A 13,797-nucleotide genomic window follows, 5' to 3' on the forward strand; every position below is an offset into this window, starting at 1 on the left:
TGGAGATTGTTGAAAGGGATGTATAGGAAGAACCAATAGGTCACACAGAAAGAGCCAGCAAGACATTGTAGTTTCCCATGGATACAGCTGGGAATGCATGTGTCTAATACATCACCATCACAAGCAACTACCGTATTTTTCATCCTATAGGACGCACCTCGTTTTTTGGGGGGGAAATGAATAAAGCATGGAGGGCTCCCTGTGCTTCAGGTGGCAGGCTGCTGCCCGCAAGCCTTGTGAGCCCGTGGGAACTCCCGCAGGGCTCCCAAGGCTTGCGGATAGCTTCCTGAAGCCTGGAGAGCGAGAGGGGTCCATGCGCACTGACCCCTCTCGCTCTCCAGGCTTCAGTGAAAGCCTGCATTCACCCCATAGGACGCACACACATTTCCCCTTCATTTTTGGAGGGGGAAAAGTGTGTCCTATGGGGCGAAAAATACGGTAATCAGAGCTGTATTCAGATAATGGATTTCACTTCTCCAAGCTGGAAGTGACGAGGGGACCCTTTTGGCTACAGGTCATTAAAGCCACTTTGAAGGTGCACTTGAACATCCTTCCAGGTTGTCAATAGTGCTGGACGATCCTCGTGCTGTCACTTTTGCATTTGGTAAGGAATCGGGTTTAGAAGAGATGAGTAGTCAGAAGGGGTTCCAGTGCTCCTGAAAAATGGAAGAGCTTCAGAAGAGCTTATTTTCTGGCTTTGCACAGCCAAAACAAGTCCTGCAATGGGCAAAGAGAGCTTGCAATGCTGTGGCTGGGCAGATTTTGCCGACATTTGTGCTGTTATCACCTGGAAAATCAAGATGATCTGAGTAATTGATCAAAGTGACAGTCAGTGCTTATGCTATAGAGCATGTGTCAGCAAACTAAGGCCCGCGGGCTGGATCAGGCCCAATTGCCTTTGGGATCTGGCCCACGGACGGTCCAGGAATCACCACGTGGATCACCAGCACGCACGTTCATTCCCTCTCCCTCACACGGCGGTGGCGCCTTCTCCCTCCCTCCTCCTGGCTTCTCCCCGCCCCGCCTAGAGGAGGAAGGGGGCTGGGCTTTGTTGGTGCCAGCAGCAGCACCAGCAGCACTCAAGCGGCCGCCATTTTAAGCAGCCCCTCTCTGGAGCCCTTTCGCGTGCTACTCATCGTTCCTCCTCCGCCGCCGCCAGCCCCTACTGCTCACAAGACACAGGTAAGCAGCCATCAGGGCTCATAGTGCTCTTGCATCATTCTCCCCCCCCCAAAAAAAAAATATAGTCCAGCCCCTCACAAGGTCTGAGGCACAGTGGACCGGCCCCCTGCTGAAAATGTTTGCTGACCTCTGCTATAGAGGAACTGTTTCAAAGGATCCCAGTTTGGTGAATTCAGGGGAAATCCCTGGTGCTTTCTGGAGTAGAAATTCCTAGCAGGGACATAAAAAGTTATAAGGAAACAAAGCCTGAGGAACTCAGGGGAAATTTACAGGGCAGGAGTGAATGGGGAAAGCATGCAAATAAGGAGAATTCTGATTACCCACATGCTCAGATCTTTGAAAAGCAAACCCTTTCCCTCCCTAAATCCCTCAAAGACTGATTCCCAAACTCAATTTCATATTAGCTTCTTATACCATGTGGCTGAAGCACAAGAACTTATGGGTGGGTAGGATGATACTGAGGTAGAGTGTCGATGTGCATTCAGTGGAGAGAAATACGCACCCTGGCTCTAGATTTAAAAAAGAACTGCTTTCCTACAATATGCAACATGCTTTACACTGAAAGTTGCTATATTTGTTGTTGTTGTTGTTGTTGTTGTTGTTGTTGTTTTTTAGTCGTTTAGTTGTGTCCGACTCTTCGTGACCCCCTGGACCAGAGCACGCCAGGCACTTCTGTCTTCCACTGCCTCCCACAGTTTGGTCAAACTCATGCTGGTAGCTTCGAGAACACTGTCCAACCATCTCGTCCTCTGTCGTCCCCTTCTTCTTGTGCCCTCAATCTTTCCCAACATCTTTCCCATCCACCTGGAGCAGGAACCAGCAAGCCACTCCAGGATCCCTGCCAAGAAAACTCCATGGACAAAGACAACAGGCATATTTGTTGTTACCCCAGTCTAATTATCACATGTTTTAACTTAGGGTTACCAGATGTCCCCGGTTCCTGGGCACAGTCCCCGGATTTGCAAATCTGTCCCCGGACAAATTCCGTCCCTGGAATGTCCCCAGATTTGCAAATCTGTCCCCAGGAAACATGGCGGCGGCAGCCTCAGCAGCCCGGAGCCAGCCTGGTAGCACAGTTGGCTCTGGCTGGCTTCAGGAGCTGCTTGCTGCCTTGGCGCCTGCCATTGTCCTCGCCAGAAGTCCCCATATGATGTGTCATAGAATCATAGAATCATAGAATCATAGAGTTGGAAGAGACCACAAGGGCCATCGAGTGCAACCCCCTGCCAAGCAGGAAACACCATCAGAGCACTCCTGACATATGGCTGTCAAGCCTCTGCTTAAAGACCTCCAAAGAAGGAGACTCCACCACACTCCTTGGCAGCAAATTCCACTGTCAAACAGCTCTTAGTCAGGAAGTTCTTCCTAATGTTTAGGTGGAATCTTCTTTCTTGTAGTTTGGAACCATTGCTCCGTGTCCGCTTCTCTGGAGCAGCAGAAAACAACCTTTCTCCCTCCTCTATGTGACATCCTTTTATATATTTGAACATGGCTATCATATCACCCCTTAACCTCCTCTTCTCCAGGCTAAACATGCCCAGCTCCCTTAGCCGTTCCTCATAAGGCATCGTTTCCAGGCCTTTGACCATTTTGGTTGCCCTCCTCTGGACACGTTCCAGTTTGTCAGTGTCCTTCTTGAACTGTGGTGCCCAGAACTGGACACAGTACTCCAGGTGAGGTCTGACCAGAGCAGAATACAGTGGCACTATTACTTCCCTTGATCTAGATGCTATACTATTGATGCAGCCCAGAATTGCATTGGCTTTTTTAGCTGCCGCGTCACACTGTTGGCTCATGTCAAGTTTGTGGTCAACCAAGACACCTAGATCCTTTTCACATGTACTGCTCTCAAGCCAGGTGTCACCCATCTTGTATTTGTGCATATATCTTGTGTGATCTCCTGCCCCCTTCCCCCTTTGTTTTGACTGATCGGGGGAGGCTCAGGAGTCGCGGGCAGGCAGCCGTTGCCCAGTTTTTAAAAAACTCTGTGCATTTATGTTTCACAGGGTGCGAAAGAAGGGCTTTGTGCCTTTATACAATACGTATGTGTGCTTGGGCCCAGGGTTTTTTGCCTCACCATCACCACTACTGACTACCTGTTGCTACTTAGCTTCAAAAAAAAGAAGAAGGGGGGGAGGTGTCCCCGGATCCAGATTCATTGAAAAAAATCTGGTAACCATATTTTAACTCCCACCTTTCCCCAACATACTCAAGAGTGGCATTCAACATTTCCCTGTTTCTGTCACAAGAGTCATGTAAAGTAGGTTAAAATGAGAGACACAAGTTACCCAGTGAGCTTCACAAGGGTTCCAACTTGGGGATTTGAATCTGGGTCCCAGATTAACTCTTTTAGCTAAAAACAGCATGGAACTCTTAAGTATTGCCACCACGTCACAAGGCTCACCTGTCAAATGTGAGCTGTCCCTACAGCCTGTCAGAATGCTGTCAGCGGCTCCCGGCTGGTTGCCCAGGAAAGTGTAAAGACAAGGGAAAAAATTTTTACTGTCCTTTTTTTATTTCATTATTTACAGAGGGAGGCTATAGAACCTAGCCTCTTGGATAATGGCATTGTCCCGAGTGAATCTCCACCCCGCTCCTGTCTCTCTCACTTCCTCATTTGCCACTTCTATGGGTGTTGCTACGTGCCCTCTGTCTTTGAGTTCTTTGCTCTCCTACTTTTAAGGCTCGCCAGGTTCTGGGAGATGGAGGGTCTGGGATGCTTTCTAATGACAACGTGGCAGCTGGGTGTTGTCCTGGTTTTCTCATGATTTCCCAGCTTTCCCCCTCATCTACCTCTGAGCTGCAACCTCCCTCAAAGCCCTGTTGTAAATCTATCCTCTTCCTCCTCCCTGCCCAGTCCCTGACACAGCCTGTGAGTAATGATGGACATGAAAGTGAAATGTAGAATGGCTATGTGTCAGAAGGTACCTGGAATTTCTCAAGTTGCCCCCCTACGTTATAAAGCTTCTTCTTTTAGTATTTCACTCAGGTCATGGTAAATGTTGCAGCTACTTACGCCCCTCCAAAAAACTTATCCAGGGGTTCAGGGAGCCCTCGTGAACAAAACTTTCAGTTTGTTCACTTTATTTAAGGACCAAAGCTATGAACCTAACCCAGCATTCTAGGTCATGCACACTCCCTTTCCCGTCATCAAATGCTTTTGCCTGGCTCTGATGCGTCCTTGAGTTGTAATAATGCCCCCTTGCTTTGCTGGATTTCTCCAGAATGGGCGTGTGTGTGTACTTTTGCATTGCCTGAAAGGTAGGTCTGGACACAACCACTTTTATCTCTGGCCCTGTCCATCAGTGGCATGTGGTCCCCAGAAGAGATTGGATAGCTTGGACTGGAAAAGGTTCCAAATCTTTGCCTTATTACACATTTTTGTTGTTAAATATACAAAAATCCATTTTCAACTCTTGGTTAAGAAATTCAGCAAAACAGTACAGTATACTTCGTATTCAATAAACCCAACTTCCTCACTTTTTAAAGCACGCTTTTTAAACAGTAAAGCATTCTTGGCACCCTGTATACGTCTGCACTTTGAATCAAACTAACAGTATCAAACAAGTACTTAGCAGATATTTTTATGGACAAACGATAACCACTAATGGGTTGTACCTGGTGTTACTTTATTTTAATACACTATTGAATCTTTTAGACTATATTATATGGTTGCTGGTCATGATACTACACTCTAGAATACTCCTAAAAGCTCATAACATCTCATGTTTCCAGAGACACCCATATCTTACAGTTTATGCAAAATACTATTTTAATGCAACAGGTTTTTTATTTTTTAATAAATCTCTGCCACAACCAGGAAATTGGAATACAATGCAGCCTCAGTAGAAGCTTTTCTGCCTGGCCTTTTACAACTGATTTCATTTTCATTCTGCAAACATAGAAGAGAAGCGCTCTCTCTTCCATACATCTCATGATGTAGAAATTATCTATACTTTTAAAAGATCTCTTTCAGTACACTGCAACCAGCCATGACCAGCCTATCCAGTTGATGAATGAGATGTTTGTGCTAATAATCAGCACTGAGGAGGCTTACCCAACAGCCTGCTACTAGTCATTCCCTACATACAGTAGGCACTTTAGCTGTGGCCCCAAAAGTCATTTCCCCAAATCTGAAAAATGTATTGTGGTGGCTAAGTAACAGGAAAATGCTTGGGCAGGGCCAAGACTCATGTACAGTGGTGCCTCGCAAGACGAAAAGAACCCGCAAGACGAAAAGAACCCGTTCCGCGAGTCTCTTCGTCTAGCAGTTTTTTCGTATTGCGAAGCAAGCCCATTGACGGCTTAGCGGATTAGCGCTATTAGCGGCTTTTAGCAGCTTATCGGCTTAGCGGATAAGCAGATAAGCGGCTTAGCGGCTTAGAAAAAGGGGGGGGGAAGGGAAAAAAACCGCAGGAACTCACAAGACATTTTCGTCTTGTGAAGCAAGCCCATAGGAAATTCGTTTTGCAAAGCACCTCCAAAACGGAAAACCCTTTCGTCTAGCAGGTTTTCCGTCTTGCGAGGCATTCGTCTTGCGGGGCACCACTGTACCCTAATGGCTTGGACTGCCTTCAGACAGGGAAAATGGCCACAATCTACAGATATAATCCATTGCTTCCCAAGTTATCCAACTTATGCAATACAGTCTTAATTCAACTGGATTTGTATTTTCAAAGCTGCAACCCATCCTTGACTTAAGTGCACAGGAGCACCATTTACATTCCTTAGGATAAAGGTAAAGGGACCACTAACCGTTAGGTCCAGTCACGGATGACTCTGGGGTTGCGGCGCTCATCTCACTTTACTGGCCAAGGGAGCTGGCGTTTGTCCGCAGACAGCTTCCGGGCCATGTGGCGAGCATGACAACCAGAGCAGCGCACGGAAACGCCGTTTACCTTCCCGCCAGAGCGGTACCTATTTATCTACTTGCACTTTTTGGGTGTGCTTTTGAACTGTTAGGTGGGCAGGAGCCGGGATTGAACAACAGGAGCTCACCCAGTTGCGGGGATTCGAACCGCAGACCTTCTGATCGGCAAGCCCTAGACTCTGTGGTTTAGACCACAGCACCACCTGCATCCCATTCCTTAGGATACTCTGGAGTAAATAGGCTGTTCATTGCAGCCAAGATTTATATGCTTAAATATAACTGACATTTGTTCCTTTATGGCAGGAGTAGCTTACCTCTAGATGTCACTGGGCTCTGAATCCCATCAACCCCAGCCAGCATAGCCAATGGTCAGAGTTGATGCGAGTTGTAGCCTGGCAACTTCTCGAGGACCACAGGTTACCCAGTTCAGCTTTTTACACACACACACACACACACACACACACACACGTCTATAAACACAGCACAAGTTTGTGAATTAGATAATGACCACAATCCAGACCATGCAACAAACTCCATATGCCCAATGGAGCATCTGATTTGATTTCTTTCTCGTCAGCAGCTAGGTTTAGGAAGCCAATTTTTGACAAACTTTGAGTGCAATTTCCATTGCAACAAGGAGTGAGGACGAAGGCTCCTTGTTCAAGAAGAAATTTCAAAGTCTCACTGTGTGCCCAAGGAACCACTGTTGTCTCTAAGGTTGCTCTCTGGTTTGTGGCCCAAATCTACAATCCTGCCATAGTGTCATGCAGTTCATAAGACTTTCGTGTAAAATTTCTCACCAGGTTTATTCTTACACACAAACATATTGCAAATTTTAAAATGTGAAAACTATTCAGTGAGAAAGAGCAGTTTGCACAAATGCTAAATAGATAACATGCAAATATATGCAAATAATATTTTGGGAAGCTGGATCTGACAGCCCAATTTGGAAAATATAGCTTGTCACAGCCTCTCTGCATATGGAGCAAGAACAGAGCTTATTATGAACCGTATCATCACTAGAATGTTTCCTTGAAGGATTTGATTATACCGTATTACCAATTATCATAGTGATTACCATAGCAAGGAGTGCTTCTCATCTTGCTTTTGACAGAAATGGTGTGTTAAAACATGTAGTTCTATATCGAAGAGAAGAGATGTTATCGCCAAAGCCGTATCTTAGATTTTACCCCCCATATGGCCCACAGCCTTAAGACCAATGGGGTACTCAAGGGTACATAGTACTGACATATATATTTTTCTAGAAGAAAAGCACTAGTTAAAAGTGTGGCACTTACTCTAACAATTTCATGGTGAATACTAGTATCTTTTTTTTTCTAGAAAAAAAGCACTGCTTCAGACATAAGACAGTCTTCCCCACTCTTCCCCAAACTCCAAATAGCTTCTGCATCCCAATGCCAAATAGTCAAGATATACCACTGTGCCTGAACTTAAAGGAGAGTCCAGCAGGCTGAGTCCTTACTCCACAGGCCAACTTTGGGAGGAGAGTGGGGCTGCCCACCTGTCTATCACCTGACGTCATAATGGTTGCCCAAAACAGATGGAAATGAGAAGTCTGAATACATTCAGTGGAGCAAGCAAGCACACCAGAGAGTGCGCCAGGCAAGTAAGCTCAAAGCTCACAACTACCAGATAGAGTTCCTGATAAAGAACCGCCCAATAGTTACACTATCCAGTAAGAAACGATACGGGGGCACTTCCTATTAAAGGGGAATTGAGACATATTGAGGCACATCCACACAGCTGGCCATGATGATCTAGGAAATCCTTAATTGGCAGGTCTTCTTTCTTGTATTCAGCTTAATTAAAATGTCCTCAGTTCTCTTCTCCCAAATCACATGCTCTGAGGTACAAAGTAGCTTCAGATAAAGAGTACAGAGTAGCTTAAGAGCAGTATAGCATGCTTTTAAAGTCTTCTGCATTGCCACATCCCTATCACAGACTTAGAATTAGGAACTGAGGCACAGAAAAAGACACACAAACACACACACACAAAAGCAAAGAAAGCCTGCTGTCAGCATTTCCCAGGAAGACGTACATTCACAAGGGTCCTGGTCCTGGAACAGTCTCAAAATTAGACACCAAGGCTCAGTATAAGCATACTTCTGGAGGGCAGGGGTGAAGCTGAACTTGGCTACCAATGGGGCATTTGAAGCCCTGGTTTCATGTTTCAACTGAGCCCCCAGGTGTTACACACATTAGGATACCAGCAGGTAGCTCCCTAGGCCCACAGTTCTTTGCCCTGCTATTAGTGTAGCTAGCACCCAAGAGCCCCATTTAAATGGGAAGTCAGCCACATGGTGCAGCCTGTGATATTGGCATTTTTCACTTGCCCAAGTGGAGCATTGATATGGGGCACCAAAACCTTGACTGGACACTGGACTTGTAAGAAAGCGAGGGTATTTTGGGATATGATATATGGTGAGATAAAAAAGATGTTCAAAGTGATTATACAAAAAACAACAGAAAACACCGTGAAGCTTTTCTCTTAGGGATTGTAGGGACAGAAGTTCTAAAAAAGATGATTAAACAGTTTATGTATGTAATGACAGCAGCTAGGATTCTTTATGCACAAAAATGGAAGGAAGAAGAAGTCCGTACCCCCCAAAGAAGAATGGATAAATAAAGTGATAAACTATGTGGAATTGGCAAAACAACAGCAAAAATAAGAGAACCAAGCAAGGATTGCTTTGTGGAACAATAGGAACCTTTTTCTAAATATTTAAAGAAATATTATAATATGATGAATTTGTGAGCAGGATTTGAACTATGAGCAATGGAAGGAATTAGAGATTATTGTATGGTGGTTATGATAACAGAGAGAGAAGATAAGGTGCAGCAAAGGGAGAAATTAAAAACACCATGGAAAACGGGGGAGGGGGGGAGTTGAAGAAAACCAAAGAAAAAATTATGATGTTTTGCAGTGTACATGTGAAATGTAATATATAATAAATGGAAGACTGGACCATCCAGGTTCTCTGGATGCCAGAGTAAGGGGCCAAGGGCTTTCTCTATTTAGGGGGATATTCTTTCTAAAGCTCTTGACTTTTCAATTTCTCAGGGCTGATTAAGTTTCCCAGTCAGCAACTGTTCATCCAGCAGCTTTGTGCAATGCGAGCAGAAGCATGGAGTCTTCTAAAAACACCTGGGATGGTATCACCCATAGGCCATTGCATTTTGCAGTGTGGAGCGGGGTGGAGAGAGAGAGAGAGAGAGCTCTTGCTTCTCGTTTTTCTCTCTTCTTTATGTTCCATCTTCCTCTTTTGACCTCTACCTTTTCTAAAGATCACAGCTCTTGTTACCTTTTTATAGCATGTGAACACTCCCTCACTCCTCCAAAGCAAACCCAAGAGAGGAAACACGACTTGACCCCGGAGCTGATTTAGAGGCTGTGCTTCAGGCATCACAGCTGGTTTGGTCCTGCAGCTTCAGACACAGGTCTGGAATACTTTACCCTTTGATAGGCTCTTTGCTTTTGACTTCACAGAACAAAGGGAGCACAACTGAAAGCTTCCCTTTACCCATAAGCCCTGCTACTACCCTGACAATGTTCAATGGGAAATAAGTTTCTTTCTTGATAAAGAGGGGGAATAGGAAATGTCCCACGAGGCAGCGGGTGGTGGTAGGGAGGTTTCAGGTAACAATGATATTGTGTCTTTGCTAAACTAAGATAATAACAGGCTGTAACACAGCTTAAAACCAACAGTTTCCTGGCAATTTACTGGGTTAATCAGGTCAAAGTAGCCCATCACCCAGAACTTCATTAAATAGCATCTTTACCATTAAAAAACAAATCCAAACTCAATTGGAGGCAGAGTCAGAGAAGATGATTCTGGCACAAGCAAACAGCCACAGCAACCTACTTTGTGTGTTGACTTTCTGTTTGCGAGATATATAGTCAGCATTTCTAATGAATCTGCTGGAAGCGGCTGGAATATTATGATTTATAGCACCTTCCCACTCTCTATCATAGCATTTTATTAGATGGATGGGAAGCCAGTAGTAATGAGGTTAGGAATGAGAATACATCCATCAAGCTCAGCTACGTCTTCTCTGGAAAGGCAACACGCTATCTCGTATGTCACAGGCAGTGATCTGGGTCACGATGATATAAAATGCGTGATTAAAACCAAGCATTTGACACCAGATAATAGGCATCTAGTTAAAAAATAGCTCCAGTGTTCCCGACTTTTAATTAAGCCCCACTCGTAAATATGCGCCATGGTAAATATACAGTAGAATGGGGCTTGTTTATATTCCCCCACATAACAATTACCTCCAGAACGGACCCTTTATTTTACTACATGATGTTATTAGGCAGGAGAGGGTCGAAAATGCAAACGTTAAGTCAGTGATGTCAAGCAAGCACACACAATGATTCCCTGCTCTCCCTCCCACTCCTGAGCCCCATCTTTACAGTTATCAATCTAAAATAAAACACCCTTAATCATCCTCAACAATCCTTCACTTTGCTTCTGATTGCATCTGAACAACGCAGGCCTCTTAAAGGCCTCGCAGTCGAGTGCTATAAATATATTCATGTAATATGCGGTTCTGTTTCCCTCTCCCCCTTTTTCCACGGAATTCATTTTCATGTTTCTTTTAAAAGGGTTAACACTGTGTACGTGCTTGCAGAAATGTCAAGGCCTCAGTCTGTAGTAGAATTATTTCTAAGTGGGCTTCGTTGCTTTCAATAGGATTTACTCACAGATGAGATTTTGAGGTTGGGTTCCACCAATTTCCATTGCCTTCAATGGGCTGGTATAGAGGTATGGTTGAGAGTGTGTGCTAGAAACCAGAGTGTCCCCAATTAAATCACACTTTAGCCACAAACTTGCTGGCTGGCCATTATTTATGTATTAGCTCCTTTTCCTCTTCGTCCCCCGGTTGCTTTACTGCAGGACCATTATATGATGACCTAAGTAAGATTACTGAGACAATATAGGGAATGTTTTGAGCACTCGGGGAAAAAGTGGTGGGTGGGTATAGCAAGTGCTTCAGAGTGTAAATAATTTCCCTGCCCTCTGCCCAGTTCTCATTTTAGTTATTCTCTGCAATTCAGTTTTTTTTTAAAAAAAATTATTTCCCAAAAAAACTCTCCTCCAAAATGCACCAATATTTGGAAGCCAGTGCCCAGATTTGGAATTTAGTGAATGTGCCATAGGTCCTACTCATATGAGATCATGGCCTCCGTGCTCTCACGATAAAAAATTGGAAGGTGGTTTCCAGGAAGATGGCATTCCATATTTTGGCTTCAAATTGTTGCAGGGTATGAAATGCACCAACCCTTTAGCAGCTCTCCTCTGTTCAGAATGAAATGGATGGAGGGTATCTGGTCCTGGCAGCCAATGAAATGTGGACATACCTGAGGGTTCAAACAGGGCCAGATTTAGGTTTGATGAGGCCCTCAGGTCCAGCTGTCCTTTGTCAACAACAAATTGTCGCTGTTTTTTGTGTTGAATATATGCTATATGGTAATTTATGGACCTAATAGGTATCTCAAGCCATTTGCACATGTTGCCATGCAACCAGTCCATGCAGAATGTATTATGTACCACTCTGGATACGTAACTTTCAGGTTACAAACGTGGCAAACCCGGAAGTGTATACTTCTGGGCTTCGCCGTGCGCGTATGCGCAGAAGTGGTGCCTCTGCCTACAGACTTTTCAGGATGAAGACGGCCCTCTGGAACAAATTTAATTCATATCCGGAGGGTCCACTGTATATGAGCAAACCAGAGATATTTTAGGGCGTTGGGGCCCATTACTTACATCATAGGAGCCTACACAACACAAAACACTGTTGCTGTATGTTGGTTTTGTTTTATTTGTTTTTTTATCTTATATTTTGGAAATGTACAACCAGTTTTTTTCCTAAAAGTTTTTTGGGGGGGCCCAAGATAGTGGGGCCATAAGTTATAGCTTGTGTAGCTTATAAGTAAATCCGGCACTGGGTTCAATGTAGGAGAGGGCAAGTCAGTGTAAACAGGAACTGAGGAGGAAAAACAGTCTCTTGTGCACTGAGGATTTTGAGGAGACCTTTTGAGGGCACCAAGGTGATCACAGTGATGACTCCAAGGCTTCAGATGGAACCCAGTCACTAAAAACAGCAAAGATGGCGCCTTCTTAGGCCTCACTCCCTAACAAACTACTGATGCTAATTACTGATTTTATTGGCCATAAGGAATAAATTTTGACCAAGTGTTGCCAAATTGCATATAGTAGCTGTCTCTGTGTATTTTTAAATTGCTTTGGTGTTATCCAATTTTGTTATTTTTAAAGTGCTTTTCTCCAGCAGAAAAGGAGGGAAGTGGTGAGAAGATATCTGTTAGAGAAAATGTACTTTAAAAAACAACTAGAGAAGACTATACACACATACACACACACTCACATGTTATATTGTAATTTAATGATGATAGACTAACAAAAATGAAATCCACCGGCAAGCATATACTTGTGGTGTTGCCAGGTGCTAGTTGCAAGTCCTTCAGTGCAATTATTTTAAATACCTATTTTAAATTATAGTAATAACTGTAACTGACAACTGAACAGTTGAACAAGTTACAGCAGTGCCTGATTATTATGCTTTCCGTTGCTTAGACAAGAGGCAAAAGCAGCCGCTGGCCTGATGGATATGTTACAGTGGGTGAATACTCTGACCTCGTCTCATCAGTCATTTCCAGGGTAAACTAGGCTGTGTTTATCATGTCAGACTCACAGGAGTCCTCAATGTCACTTCCAACAGCCACGCAAAAGGAAATGCTGCTGTCTGTGAAACAGGAGGTGGGGAGGAATCAAGAAGAAAGAAAGCCAATGTCATTGTGGACTTATTAGCTCTGCAGAAAAGGAATTTGATTCAGAAATACAAGGAAACCTCATAGGGAGTTTCACAGAGCAACCTCCACATCCAGTGCCCTGTGCCAAATTGCTGTGGCCGGAACATAACATGGGAGGAGCAGCTTTTAATAAAACCTCCCTGCCCCTCCCATTGACTACGACAGCTACAGGGCTGGAGTAGCTCCAGGTCTACTTGGGGAAGGTTATCCGGGACTGAGGCATTTAGCATCTCGCAGATCCACGGCCTTCCACAATGAACCACTGATATGTCCCATTTCTACCTCCACTGCCAGACCAGCTGTGGTGGCAGAACTTGCCAACGATGAACTTGTTTACTATTTACTTGTTAAGAAGTAACTCAGCTGAGGCAAATAAGATTGCTATTTGGTCCAACAACACTTCTGAGATATGGACATTTGCCCCATGTATATCTCAAGGTATGCATGACATTCACAAGTGCAACATAATGCCTAATAACACTAGACTTAGCTCTTCTTCCTCAGTTCTACTGTTAAACCATAGGTTTTGCAGATTAAATACTGTGAATTACGGTATTAAAAACTGTGACTTACAGTTTTCTAGGTGTCTTATTGAAGTGGTTTATTACATTCATATTGGTCTAGGGTTTATAGACTTACTGAAGGGCTTTTCTCCAGCCAGTTAGCCAAATAAATCACTGACCTTCTAAGATGAGCTAGATATACAATATCTATGCATGTTAAAACCAACTAACCTGTTCATAATACAACTTGGGCAGGGGGATTTCTTCATTCATCTAAGGAGGAGGCCTCTAGCCCAGGACATCACTCTGTTCCCATGGATATCTGGCTGGCCACTGTGGGAACAGAATGGTGAACTAAATAGGCCTTTGGTTGAATCCAGCTGAGC

General features: G+C 44.3%; 1 long non-coding RNA gene across 1 annotated transcript in view; it reads left to right on the forward strand.

The window, feature by feature from the left end:
• Positions 1 to 13,797, forward strand: part of LOC307227095 — a 684,774-nt gene that overhangs the window by 584,746 nt on the left and 86,231 nt on the right. The window lies entirely within an intron of this gene.

This window comes from Podarcis cretensis (assembly GCF_951804945.1).
Source record: "Podarcis cretensis genome assembly, chromosome: 11".
NCBI lineage: Eukaryota > Metazoa > Chordata > Lepidosauria > Squamata > Lacertidae > Podarcis > Podarcis cretensis.